This window comes from Labrus mixtus, chromosome 11 (genome assembly GCF_963584025.1).
Source record: "Labrus mixtus chromosome 11, fLabMix1.1, whole genome shotgun sequence".
NCBI lineage: Eukaryota > Metazoa > Chordata > Actinopteri > Labriformes > Labridae > Labrus > Labrus mixtus.
Window position 1 is genome coordinate 25,322,370 of NC_083622.1, and position 14,062 is coordinate 25,336,431.

Consider the following 14,062-nt stretch of genomic DNA (forward strand, 5'->3'; position numbering starts at 1 on the left):
GCTTTTCCTTCCTTTACATTAACATTATTATATGGCCTACATTTATTTGGCTTTAAGACTATTCTAAAGCACTGTGATTGGCCGATTGGCTCCTTGATGGCTTATAGTCAATCCCCATAAGGCCTATGTCCAACTTTACAGCCAAATAAAACAACAACGTATTTCCATCTTTTTCTTAGGTTATTTATGCCCTAGCTAATTCCAGCTACTAAATTTAAACTATCAGCCAGGTTTGCGCTGTCTGGGTTTTTAAAAATGCAAATAAAGAACAGATATGATGGCTGTCTGTGTTGTATATAGCACTAACTGACCCTCCAAGAAGTTTGTTGTAATAAAGGCTATCTATTTCGTTACCCAGTTCAGGTTGTTCACATGTGTGAACAAAAGATGTGAATGAAAGAACAGCAAGTCTTACTACTACATCCTACTTTCCACAAACTTTCTTTTCTTTTATGTCAGAGAACTCCTGTCGGCTAGCACAAATCTGGGGGTAAACAACGGTAAACTTGCTAATTTACAAGCTAATGAATTAGCCATGGGCACAGACTGTTTAGCTTTGATATCTTGGCATTCACCAACTCCTCGCTGCTCCCCAGCAACACACTCTTGTCCAAATATTTGACGCTTCTAGCTGCAGGAAACTAAAATGGCCATGATCAAAATGCCAAACTCAGTGTAAAACAATAGTGGATAAACCAATAGATGACACTGTGGTCCTTATGGAGTCTATGTATTGCAGTTCACTCACAGGGTTTGCTTAAACCCACAGTGGAAGACTTATTAGGAATTCCACTGTGGTCGACTCTTTCTGCCACTTCTTTTTTTCATTCCCTGCAACTGTTGAGTCTGTGGTGGAGGCTGTGTATTCATTTTCTTTTCTCATTCGTCTCCCCTCACAAAATGGATCAGAAGTGGATGATGCTATTGTGTGCTTTCTTTCTCTCACTGCTGCTAGCCGGTGGAAGATTACTAGTTTTCTGTACTCTGTAAAGTTCAGGTGGTGTGTGCTTTGTGCTTCATCTCACAGGGAGTGAAAAGCCCAAGAGATAACTTCAGACAATTTTTACATTTTACATTTTCGACATTTAGCCGATACACTCATCCAACACATCACATTACAAGCAGAGTGCAAGTGGGACAAACAAGAGTTCATGCCTGAGTGGATACATTTATTTCTCCTTTCCCTGTTAAAGGATTAACTTCATTGTCCCTGTATGAGTGTGTGATATTTTTTATGCATGAGGCTAAAGGGATTTCATATAGGAAGGCGTACATAATAGTTCAAACCAATTCATCCATCATGAACTACGCCCTTAATGAAAAGCTTGGATGTAAAGCTACTAAATCTACACTTCCCAAACTGATGGAAAACACACCAAATAACCTCAGTTTTTAAAAATGTTTTATATGCTTTGAGTTAAGTGTAATATCCGTGTTGCTAATGGCTTTGGGCATTGGTGTTCTTGAAATTGTGCCATCGTATCGCAACTGGAGACATTTTTGGCATGACCCAGCAGACTTTTGATCTTAGCGGGGGGGAAGTGTCTTTAATCTTGATGCAACTGTACTCGGCAAGTCAAGTCCCAGGAGTCCCTGGTGAGCACAGAGGAAGACTGAGTGGCAGTAAAGCCAGTGTCATCAGTACAGAGCCGGGCTCACTGATTCCTGGTCTTATCATTCTGCACGCTGCAAGGCCTCAGCTGTGCTCGTGTTCCCCTCTCATCTTGTCCATCTGTGTCTGGGACCAAGAGGGCACTCCAGTCCTTTACCTAGCTCTCTCTATATCTCCAGATCCCCCCTCCATCATTATAGAGTGGAGGCTAGAATATGAAAGAGCCCGGTTTTTAAGTAGTGGGGTTATTAGGCATGTATTTGAACTAATTCTTTGCTCAAGAGACATGCATCATTTTTAAAGCTGAAATCTCTTGGTTTTATCGTGATCTCAATGATGTTGTACACAAGACGGGAAACTGAACGACAACAACAACGCCCTACAAAGAAGCCAAAATCCCTCTCCTGGGTGTTGCTAACATTTCAAAGCATCATCAAGGGGTAATTGTGCAGGAATCCATCCAGCTCTCTGGCTCTTTGGTCGAGGCCACAACAGGTTATCAGTGGAGATTTTGAGCTTTGGCTGACTCGACAAGAGAGAGAAAGGTTAGTATGAGAGGATTATGACACAGAAACCCAGCAGCCAGATATGTTGGCTGGCTTATCAAGAACAGAAAAAAAGAAAAGACACTGCTTTGAACTGAGCCTCAAGTAAACTCAGATTAATAAACTAGTTAAAGGCAGGATCTCTGAGATGTGTTTTATTTCATTTCTAGTTGAAAGTCAAAGTATTTAATTAGATCATAATGGCGGCAACAATTTTTACTTTATGTTGTTGTTTTGCTTCGCAGCCTGTAATTTTTTTTTTTTTTAAATTAAGCAATAAAAAGAAAAACGTCCTGTCTGCTGTCTTTCAAACCCCAAATCATGGATTTCTTCTACTGATCAAATATTCATATAGCTAGTTCAAATATTTGATTGGCTTTAGCACTGCCCTGTCTTAGCTTTCTTTCATATTTTAAATCTGCTCCTTCATAGCTGGAGCATGACTCAAGAACACATAGCTCTTTATTATTGAAATGAACTCCTACATCATTAGTATGTGGAGACATGATTCACATTTGAAGTGCTCACCTCTGCTCATTAAGCTTACTCATTCAGTAATTACTCACCGGCAAGGCTTGTTCTGAACGTGACCAACGTTAGGAACAGTTACAGCAGTGCAATCATTTTCACTGTATCTCTACATGGTAACATATCCACCCTGAGTGATAATTGAGTTCATATTATGTGACTTGGTTTAATTGCTGCATAACTTCTAAAGTGTCCTTGGTAATTACATCCAATGAACCGAGAGCAGTAATGAGAAACTTTTGCTTCATGTCTTCCTAATATCTGCCTTCAAGGTGATCAATATGGTCCTTGGTGTGTTTGCAAAAAGAAAACTGTGTTGTTTCCATATTGAAGGGCGAAGACAGCCAAAAGCAAATTATGGACCTAAACCAGTGTATAATGTTTGACTTGGTTATTGAGATTCAATACGGGGGAGGCACATTGTAGATTTATTGTTTGGCCACTAAGTTCACATCATGCATGTTTTGGTTGAACACATAAATATTATTCATATTTCTGTAAAGTATGTTTTTAAAGTCCTTCACAGAGCTTTGCTACTAGCTAATTTCAAGACAATTATATACTTTATCCAGTTGTACCAACACATTTAAAAATGACTATGCTATTAGTACTAGTACAGAGCCCCTAAAGGGACAAATATAAAAATATTTTTTTGATGGATGAAAAAAAAGGGAGGGGACGCAAAAGTATTGCGAGAAAACGCAAAAATATTTATCTTTTTTTTTCATCCATCAAAAATAAATTCTTCCTATGTCCCTTTAGGGCCTCCGTAGTGCTTGGAGGATTGGAAACGTTTTATTTGTGACATTTAATCAAAGTAAAAAAAAACAGCAAACAGATGATTATTCTACCATCATAAGCTGCTGAATGAGGGTGGTTATATGCACATCACGTAGGTGTAGAGCAATTAAAAAACAGCAGTTAAAGGAAAGGAAAGACAAGCAGGCACATTTATTCAAAGCCACAAAATGTGAAATAATCACAACATTTCAATACAATGGACCTATACGGATGAGTTTCTTTAAAACATTCTCCTTGTGATATATACACTTCTTTGGCATTAAGGAAGTGCAGGCTTTTGTCCTTATCTTGCAAACCATCATGAGCTGTGACCTAAATACATTTAAAATAAAAAACACTTTGGGGACATAAATTTAACTTTTTGTTTGTGTCAGAGTTCTAATGTACCCTCACGATGTGTTGCTTTGTATGCTAGTGTATTACCAAAGTCATATTTCATTATACTGTAAAAATACTTTTAAACTTCATATAGTAGCCAAATATAAGTTTGATCAAATTACAGGTTGTATATATTCAAGATAATTGAGCCTCTTTTAAACTCCAATGTTATGTTTGAGCTTATATTAGCATATTAGCATTGGTTTACTTAGTGGTAGAAATTAGCAATTACCAATATTTAGTGAGACCTGATTTGTCTGATGCAACCCACTTGAAGTTAGAGTGAAGTTCGATCTGTCCTCAGTCAACACTATGATTATAACCAGGCCGAGTGTGAACTATGACTAGCTTGATAAAAATCAGGTGCAACAGGCTCCAGGCAGCTGACACTCTCAAAATGTCAAAGGATTAATTAACAACAATGACTTCTGAGCTAAGCACTCTTCATCTGACAACGTCTGCATGGAGCAGGGATGTATTAGAAGAATATTCTTTGCCACTGGACCAATGTAAATTATTTGTCTTTCTGGCTCGTATGAATGAGGTGTGGGTGTGGGTGGAGGTCATTAAAATCAAAGTAATGAAGGAGTCTGTGTTAATGTCCTTTTGTTGAAGCATTACATTTTACCTCATCTTCCTCTGGGACTCTATTCAGGCCCATCAATGAGGTTGTTCATTTCTTCTTCACATCCTAATTGTCTTCCTTTTTGTCTGCTTTTTATCGGAGGCATGCAGTCTCTGTTGCTTCAGTGATATTTTTTTGCCGGTGGCATAAGGTCTATTACGTGTTGATCATGGCTTTTTAATGCATCATTGGTGGGAGTTATGTGCAGAATAATGCATTCAAATTAGGTAATTTGAGTCTGCTTGCCATTGAAAGGTATTCTAGATGTCCCTTAGATAGCTGATGGATGCTCAGAGTAAACATTCAGCACAAAGGATAAATAAGGGTTGTGTTTGTTATGCTAGCTCTGAGCCCACCAGCTGAGGGATTTCCCTCATTTATAGCTCTGTAATGGCTGCTGTTTCTGGCATTCGCTGCTCCTCTTTAGTGGCCAAGGCTAATGTTTATCACCACTACCATCATAATTCTGAATAATCACCCTGGTACTCCATTTTTATGTTGGCTAGTAAAAGCTCAAATGGGATAATATCTGGTTATTGAGGAGGGCGAGTGTAGTGCGGGAGCCTCATGATCATAATAGAAACCATGTATAAAAAGCAGTAATGATATCTTACAATTATACTGGCCCTGATCTATCAGCTTAAAGTGGAAAATAACAAATCTAATGTGGATGGAGAAGATATTTGTCACATTTGATTCTTCAATTCCCCAACACTGAAGACTGATAAATGAGGCCCAGTTGTTGATTTACCACTGGGACATAACAAACATCACGCATTTATATCAAATAACATTCATTTGGTGACTCTGGGGACTTTACACGCTGTTTAAGGCGCCACAATGTAAAATCCGACATGCAGATTTTATCACATCTAAGTCTGTAATTGAATCTCTGATGCTGGGGTTGACAATAATTAAACAGTAATGCTTTTTAATTGGTAAACTGTAAGTGAAATCCATAGAATTGGATTTCAATTGAGAAAAATATAATGACTTAGCCTTTGTAACACACTTTAAATACTATTGTTAACCTACACACGCATGATTTAATGTATTGAGACCCTCGTCAAACTCTCTTACGTTGGGTCCCATGGCGGTGTGATCAGACTGATTAAATGCAGGCTGCATGTATGAATCAGATATATGAGCGGCCAAGGGAGACTAAAATAATGAACCGGCTGCAGCATCAATTAGCAATAACCATGAGGCAGTCTCAGATAGTGCTTAGCAATGCATCCTGAAAAGTCAGCCAAACTAATGGAACTGAGCTGCAGTGTTTGTGTGTATCTGTGCATGTGTGGGTGTGTGATGGAAAATGAAACAATAAAATGAATTCTGAAAAGGGACACATCTGACTGAATTCTGCCTGAGCCTTGAATCCTGAAGCAGAACAGAAAGTAATATTTTTCTTTTGGTAAATGGGCCTGCTGCTTGATGGATTTCCCGCCTCGTAGATGGTGCCTTAAGAAAACTTTTTGGAGGGAACTAACAGCAGCTGTCATTGTCATGTCAAAGGTAGGAAGCATGTAATGAGATTCATTGTGTGTCTGCAAGGTCATGGTGTGGAAGACGTGCGGGCGAATGGATTAAAAGCATCCTAGTGCTGACCCTCCAGGAGGCTCCAAGGTGAGCTGCATTGACTTTGTGCGTGGTCCCTGCAGATGCTTTAATTGCATAGTTGCTATAATCATTTTTTTTAATGTTGCTACGCTGCATTCAACTTCCCCTGCATGTTAAAACGAGTTAGTTCACTATAATGAAATTGCCTTGAGGACGGTAACAGACTTCCAAGCTTCAAAGTTTTTAGTTTCATCGTGTGGAAAACCCTTTGTGCTACTACCTAAATTCACAGAATGTTTCTTAAATAGGACAAATATTGTCCTATTTCCAGTGAGGAACTTTTGGTTTGCACAGATTTTAACAACCCCTGTGGACCCCTCTACATTTTAAATCTTTGCTGATTTTGTCCTATGTGTAGTTAGTGTTTTCTTTTAACATTCAAAGGTTTTACTCATCCAGAAACTTTGCCTTAAAAATGTTTCAGTGTGCTGTAAATCTCTTTGTCTAACTCCTAACACCCAGCAGCAGGTTTAGGCATCAAAGATAAAAATTATCAATCTTGTTGGTGATGGCCTTGTTTTCTTTTGAAGCTTATAAAAACTGTATTAATTTCAGTCTGTTTCATAACCAGTCCTACCCCTTTTTTCTTTTAAGCTTTTGTGTATTGTTTTTCACAACATTCAAGAGCTCTGACATTGCAGGCCTGTAATAAGCAGATGCAATCATATCATTCACATACTCTGCCAGTACACTTATTGCACATGAAAAGAGACTTGTCTACTAGGACAAGGAAGCCAAATAGCAGAACTTGCAAGCAAGTCACAAAATGATGGCACAAAAAGTTTGTTGACTACAGTAAGTGATGACTTCGAACAGAAGAAGCTGGCAAGGAATCCTGTTTGGTTTGATACTTGTTTACATGTTAGTTTCTCTAAAGTTGCCTATTCTAGCTTAAAGGAGTCCCCCCCCCCCCCCCCCCCCCCCCTTGATGTTAAGAGGCTTCTAAAACAGCAGTGAAATCGGATTAGAAACTATATCAGTGCAGTAAATCACCCTGTGAAAAGATGAAAACCCCATCTCTTTTTCCAATCTCAATCCTTTGTAGAAGACAATTCTAGACACAATAAACCCGCTCTTTGATGGGAGAATCACATCCATTTTATCTCCCCATGCCGCAATTGCACCGTTCCCAACAAAAGTTATTTTCTCCTTTTGCTCTAAACTACTTCTGTTCAATATAATATCCAATTAACTAACTCTGGCTTGCCTCTGTGTGCTCTCCTATCCCTCCGCAGTCAATGAAGAGAATCAGCCCACAGGCAGACTGCATTGTTGACTTTCTGGCTCTGATGTTGGCTTAGATTAATTAATCAGCGGATGTTCTCGCACTGGTGCAGAGATGTGTTACAGAAATGAGCAGTGCCGAAGAGGATCTACTTCATGGAGAGGCACACTTTGTAGGTACACTGACCTGGTGTTGTTCAAAGCAAGAAGGCCGGCAGAAAACAGACTGCTAAGTGGCAGGGTAGGTTGGCGGTGGGTGTGAGGCTGAGCCTGACCCTTTTATCAGGAAACAGCACTGAGCTGCAGACTGCCACAGTACTAATCACCCAGCAGCCTGGCAGCGAAAGAATAGGCTAAAGCCCGGGCTGGATTCACTCAGCCAGCCAAATGACAGCCTGGTGCAGAGGAAATAACTGCTTTCAGATCAGTATCACTCATATTAGTCAATAAACACTATGGGCTTTCACCTGCACCTATGCCATCAAATTTTCTACTGCACAATAAAAGGACCTTTAAGCTGCTTGGCTCAAGATGTTTTTGTTTTTTTTTGGTCTTCTTTTTTTCCTGTTGACTGTTGGCAAGCAGCTAACCTGAGGGAAAACAAATCATAACATAGCATGGTGCCAGATGACAGCTGAAGTTGAATCTCTCATTTTCGGCCAAGTTTCAGATGCTATGATACTGTCAGAGCAGCAACAATAAAATAATAATTAAAAAAAAAGCAAACAAGGAAGAAGATAAAGGTTTGAAAGAAACAGGCCAAAATCACCACACTACTATGCAAGCTATATGAAGTAATATAAAGACATGTTGACATAGTGCTATTATCTAATCTACACATCTTTAACATCAGAAATTTACATTTATAAACATTTTAATTAATTAAAATACTTACATATATCATTTAGATTTTGCATTGACCCCAAATTTGTTATTTTGGCTCTTTAACTACAGACTGCATGACTTCAGTGAGCATCTTCAGCTCATTTTAAACCAGAGCTTATTTACACATTGAGAAGCGTATTACATTAGCATTCATTTGGAGTCATGTTTATGACGACCCAAAGATTATAAATCCAATATTTACTCCCATTTCGCTCTGCTTTTAGACTCTACCAGCTCCTGAGGGAAATATCTGCCTCTTTAGCTGCTAAGTGTTCAAGTATATTCAGACACTTTTCAGAAACCGCTAGCTCACAGGAAGATGTTAAAGGATATACAAGTTTTACTTCTTCCTACTCCTTTTCAGACACTGTTACTTTTGTCTTTTTTTTCCTTTTGTCTTTGTATTTTTTTTGGTTTGAAATAAAGTCATTCATTCATTCATTCAAAGTGTTGTCACTTAAAGTGGTTGCCTGCTGCAATGACAAAAAAACAATGTGAGACAGATGAGTGTGAACCAAAACCTTAATGTTGGGCCCTGATAACTTAACAATAAGCTAAAACTGGATTGTAGCTCTGTAATTCAGACAGGAGCTGAGGTTTAGGGGGTAATTCTGTGTTGGTTCCTCACAAAATCCAGCCCCTTTTGGGGTGTCCAGACTAAGGATTTACATAGTTGAATATGATTGTTTAGATTTTGTATATAGTCGAGGATCAGTTGATTATAGTGCCTCTTTTTTGTGTAATTATTGATCCATATTCTCATTTGCAACATAAGAGATTGACCTCGTAGGTAAACATTTTGTCTTCTGTACTTGGGATATTATAGGACTTGATCCATCCTTTTCTCACTCATTAAGTCTGCAAATATGGTGACCTTTTCAACTATATTACACAGAAGGATTTATTACAATACAGAAGGCTCATAGCTTAAAGCAGGGGTTCTCACATTTCTCAGCTTGTGACCCCCACATTAAGGGTGCCATACAGATGGGACCCCCACTGTCCCTGGGGGTGGTTGAGGCATATACACCTACATGCACTAATAGGCCTATTACAACATTTCAACAGCGAAAAAGAAGAGGCAACCTCCAGTGTTGAAAAATTAAGCTGAGGCTGAAGTGCACAATCCTGTTGTTGGTCAAGGCTGTCTGCATAAGCATCGAAAGTCATGAGCCAATTTTCACATAATGCACTCCTGAAAATATGTTGATCATTTCAGGAGGACTGCTCCAGATGTTCTCCTGACCTGGATGTTCACATATGACACAAAAAAATGACACAAAAGGAGTGGACCAAAAAGCCACTATATGATGCTATAATGAGAATATTGCTATGTGTAGTTTGACGGAATCACAATATCAACAAAAGAGCTGAGGAGACTTAATTAGATTCTGATTTCTAGTTGAATAAACACCACCCCCCTTCTGCCCTCGCCACACCAGGATAAGCTAACTGGCTGCTTCTTCAAAAAACACTTCACTATAAAGCCATGAGGGGGCTGCTTGTTTTTCTAACTCCAAGCAAAAAGTCAAGTTAGTGAATTTCCTGGTATGGCCGAACTATTACGGCTTCTAGAGCATTTGTATTTGTAATATATCTTCCTTCAAAGTTTGAAATTTTTCAAACGAGGGTTATTTTGAATATGTCATATGCACTCAATGTACCAGTTGTCGTTCACAGTTTCACACATTTTCTTTGTCTTTCCATTTTATCCCTAATAGGCTCAGAAGGCAGGCAATGAAGTAGGAAATGAAAATGTAATGCCTTACCCTGATAAGGGGTCAGCAATCTTAAGAGTACAAACCGTAGACGGCGAGTTTAAACATGCAAAGCCAGTTGTTCGTCCCTTTAGACCTTTTTATTATGCATGACTCTGTAGACTATCCAGACAGTAAAACTTCTCATCCGATTATAAGACTAAGATGTCATCTTACCCTGACTGATTTGTGTTGAGAGAAATATAAAGTCTGAGATCAGTGGCCTTCTGGTCAGGGTCGGTGTTGGTGCAGATTGAATTGTTGAAGGAGACGTGTCAAATGTGATGAGCTTGACTACCCACACAGAAGCTTATATTCATATTCATTCCAATACTTAACCCGCCATATTCTCTACATGGTCTCTTCGGAGAGAAATTGTGCAATTGAGGTTTTTTCTTCTAAAATTTCCAAGCTATTCAATTTTAATTGAATTCAGTGCATACCTTAGACACTCAAAATGTAAAGTGTCTCGTGTAAATCCATTTTCCTGGAAATTTTGTATAACAGACAGTGCAAAGGACATACTGGGCAGTCAGTGTTCTACTTAATGTAGCGTCTATTTATCTACACCTGTATCTTCCATTTTGTTTGGGGACATTCATGTTAGAAATAATAACTACAAGCTTTTAATAAATACCCTTCATCAGTCAATGTACCTATTATCTTTGTGTGGGTTTCTGCAAGGTCATAATCCGTCATTTAAATGATGAAGTTAAGCAACGATTGATGGGATGTGAATAATGGTAAAACTGCACTCAGGCAAACTTGCTAAATGTCATACAGGATGTGGACAGCATGTCCGGATTTTACAGCCTTCCAGTGTACAGTGGTACCTGCTTATGAAACCTAGGCTAGGTGACCAGTCGCAGGGAGCCTGAACGCATCAGATATGCTCCCTTTTTGTGCACAGACCATGTCAAATCAGCCCTGTGGAGCAGAGCCAATTCATTTTAAATTGGCTGAAAGTTTAAGAAAATTCTCTTTGCCGAGTATGAATCAGTTGCCACATCAAATGCACAGAGACAAGCCTCTAAACACCAGCCTCAGACAATTTCTAGAGGTCCAGGGGAAAAAAGGACACAAGGCATGACCAATTTCTGCTCTGAAAATTGTTCGAGAATGTATTCCAGCTCAGACTAAGGTAAGGGATGTGGAAAGTGCTGACACTTCGAGGAAATTTACAACTGCTTGGCCTTGGCCTGTGCTTCTCCTGCAGAGGGCTGGAGAGCATCAACCTGGTTTTCTCTAAATCACTTACCTGCAGGCCATCATGCCCTTACAAAAGCCTGTTATGGCTGCTATAAGCTTACGCTCTATCACACTCCTGCAGTTACAGGTCGGCAGCTGCATCCAAGTGGTGCAGCATCGCCCTTCAGGTGGCTTGGGAGCAATTGAATTAAAATATTGAAGAAGGGGATGGAAGTGCATTGCTGGATGGCTGCTTTGTTTATTGATGTGCATGTTATTATCTCTGCTGCTGGTCAGGGTCTCACCAGGAGATTCAGTTAGGAATCTGAGTGTCCCGGTGGTTTGATTTACACAGCCCTTGTCATGCACTGTGTAATGTGTGATTCAGGTCACAGGTGGAGGCAGCGAATCATTGTGCCAAAATAATGTGATTGAATGTCAGTGGGCTTGCTGGTTCCCTCCAAGGAAATAAATGGGCACCAGATGACAAGGTTCAGGGCCCAGGCATCAACATCTGTTATAATCAAAACGTGTGAGGAAAGAAAAAATAAAGCTGAAGGTGAAAACCGTAACTAATCTTATAAAATGAGCTTCTATTCCCCGTTTAAATTTGTTGTAATCTGTTTTAGCAGCTGGGGGATAATGTGTAGTTCATACAGCTAAAAGGTCAGTGACGTCTTTCTGACAGTTTGCAGTAACAGCGTACGGCCCGTATTTATAGATAGTGAGCAAAAATATTATTTCTTATGCACTGATGCACTCTAAATGTTTAAAGCCAACTGTGCAGCTATTTTTGCTTCAGACATGCCAGAGATCAGAGAGATGACATCTACTGAGTGAAGCATACATGTTGCTGCTCATATTGTAAAGGCTTATACTTACTGCGATGAGTCAAAAATAGATAAAAAGCTGAGGGGGAAACAGAAAGGAATCAAGAATAAAAAGGGGGCGATAATCAATTTGAAGTATGTACATAGTTCAAACGTTCTCAGCAAGGAGTGCATGGAAGAGCACATAATCTTAAAGCAGATGGAGGATTTAAATTAGCACTTAGCATGAAGTATCAGCTGTAACAGTTGCCTCTTTAAATGGTTTCCAGAGGAGTAAACCCTAAACAGGTCTGCTATTATTGACCAAAACCCCAAATCTATACAGAAAAATCAAAGAATGTATATTTCCCTCATCACTAAAGAGAAGCCTAACATAAGACTGCTGATCAGTCTTTTGTGCAGATCACAGTCACTCCACAATCACTTGGCTGCAGCATGGTATCAGAACCTGAACTCGACCTTGCGACCAGTGAACTGTTTCCTCTGTACATGAGCTAAACCAGCACCCTGGAGAACTGAAGCTTTAAGGGCTTGACACTAAATGTTCTTTTCAACTTTACAACTAGTTTTTTTAATATTCAAGAGTCTTATCATAGCACGACGACGCTGGGTTAAACATCAGCTCCTCAGAGACCTTGTGCTTCATCTCCTTCATTGATGTTACTTCCACCATAAGAAGTAAAGCCCTGCAGTATATGGAGAAAGCTAGATCAGGACGATTAGTAAAGATGACCTCATATAGAAAAAGAAATCAAACTTTAGAGGTTCTTCTTCAATCTGATTCCCATCTTCTGCTCAAACAAGTTCTCAAATAAAATCCTTTTTTTCTTTCTTTCTTGAGGTCAATCATCAAAGTCCACAGGAGAGTGGACACATTCTCAAGACGCCACAGAATCAATTCAGATGTTGTATTAAGGTGGAAGCCCTGGAGAAAAGAAAGTGTAGTTGGCACAAGAAAATGCGGTTCAGGACAACATAAGCTGGAAGAGATGAATTTTTCATGGGTTGAGGCCCAACACGAGTCCAGAGACCAGAGCAAAGGTTCCAGCATTGGTCAAAAGCTTGTGTCTCACAGGATAGAGGTGGAAATATATTGAGAGGATGGGGGGATATCTTACAGTCCGAAATATATTTCGGATAGAGCCACAAAAAAATGGAAAAAACAAAAAACAAAACAGATGGAGAAATTAAGAAAATCCTTGTCCATTTCCTGCATCATGTGATAAATCATTCCAATGTAAAAGGATGTTCAGTAGATTTGTCCTGCTGGCACGCAGCATGAACATAAACACACTTAAATTAGGTGCTGCTTTCCCCTGAGAATGACTGTGTGAAACAGACAGGCTACAACGAAGCCAGAGTGAGGAGGAGTGAATGCATAAGTGAAGTGAATGTTAATGTTTACCTGCGTGAAAGAAATATTCAAATGCACATCAGTCATTCTAAGGACACAAGCTGAGAGCAAGGCATGATTGAGCATCAAAGGGGAGGGTGCTATCAGCATTTATCTTCCAGAGTCACAGCTGGGAGATAAGGCGCACTTTAATTGTGGGTCTGTCTATTGTAGGTCACAAGCATCCCATCAATCACTTACTGAGGGTAACGTGGCATCTCCAGACTTTAAGGAAGAGCGGGGAGGCGATCATGAATTAGAATAAATTACTCTGCTTGGCATTTTCTCATTTTCTTCATTAGAGGAAAATATGATAAGCCAGCAAAAAGAGGGAAAAAAGGGCAGAATTTGAAATTCAAGGTTTTGACAAGGATGATGGATAACATACGTTCTAATCCTCAATAAAAAGCAACAGGCCCATAAAAACCTCTTTCGGAAAATACAAAGGTCAAGTACTGCATACATGCTCAAGAAAAATACAATATTACATTATTATTATGGTCTGTACCCAAGAGAAAGCCAGGGTATCTTTTATTATGTCTTACAGTTACACTTTCTGCGTCTAACGTACAACCAGCTTGAACAAGTAGCAGCAAAACCAGGGTACTGATCTTGTCTTGTCTGCCAACTTTAAGCGCTAATGTAGAAATGTGATTATGATGTGGTATATTTATAT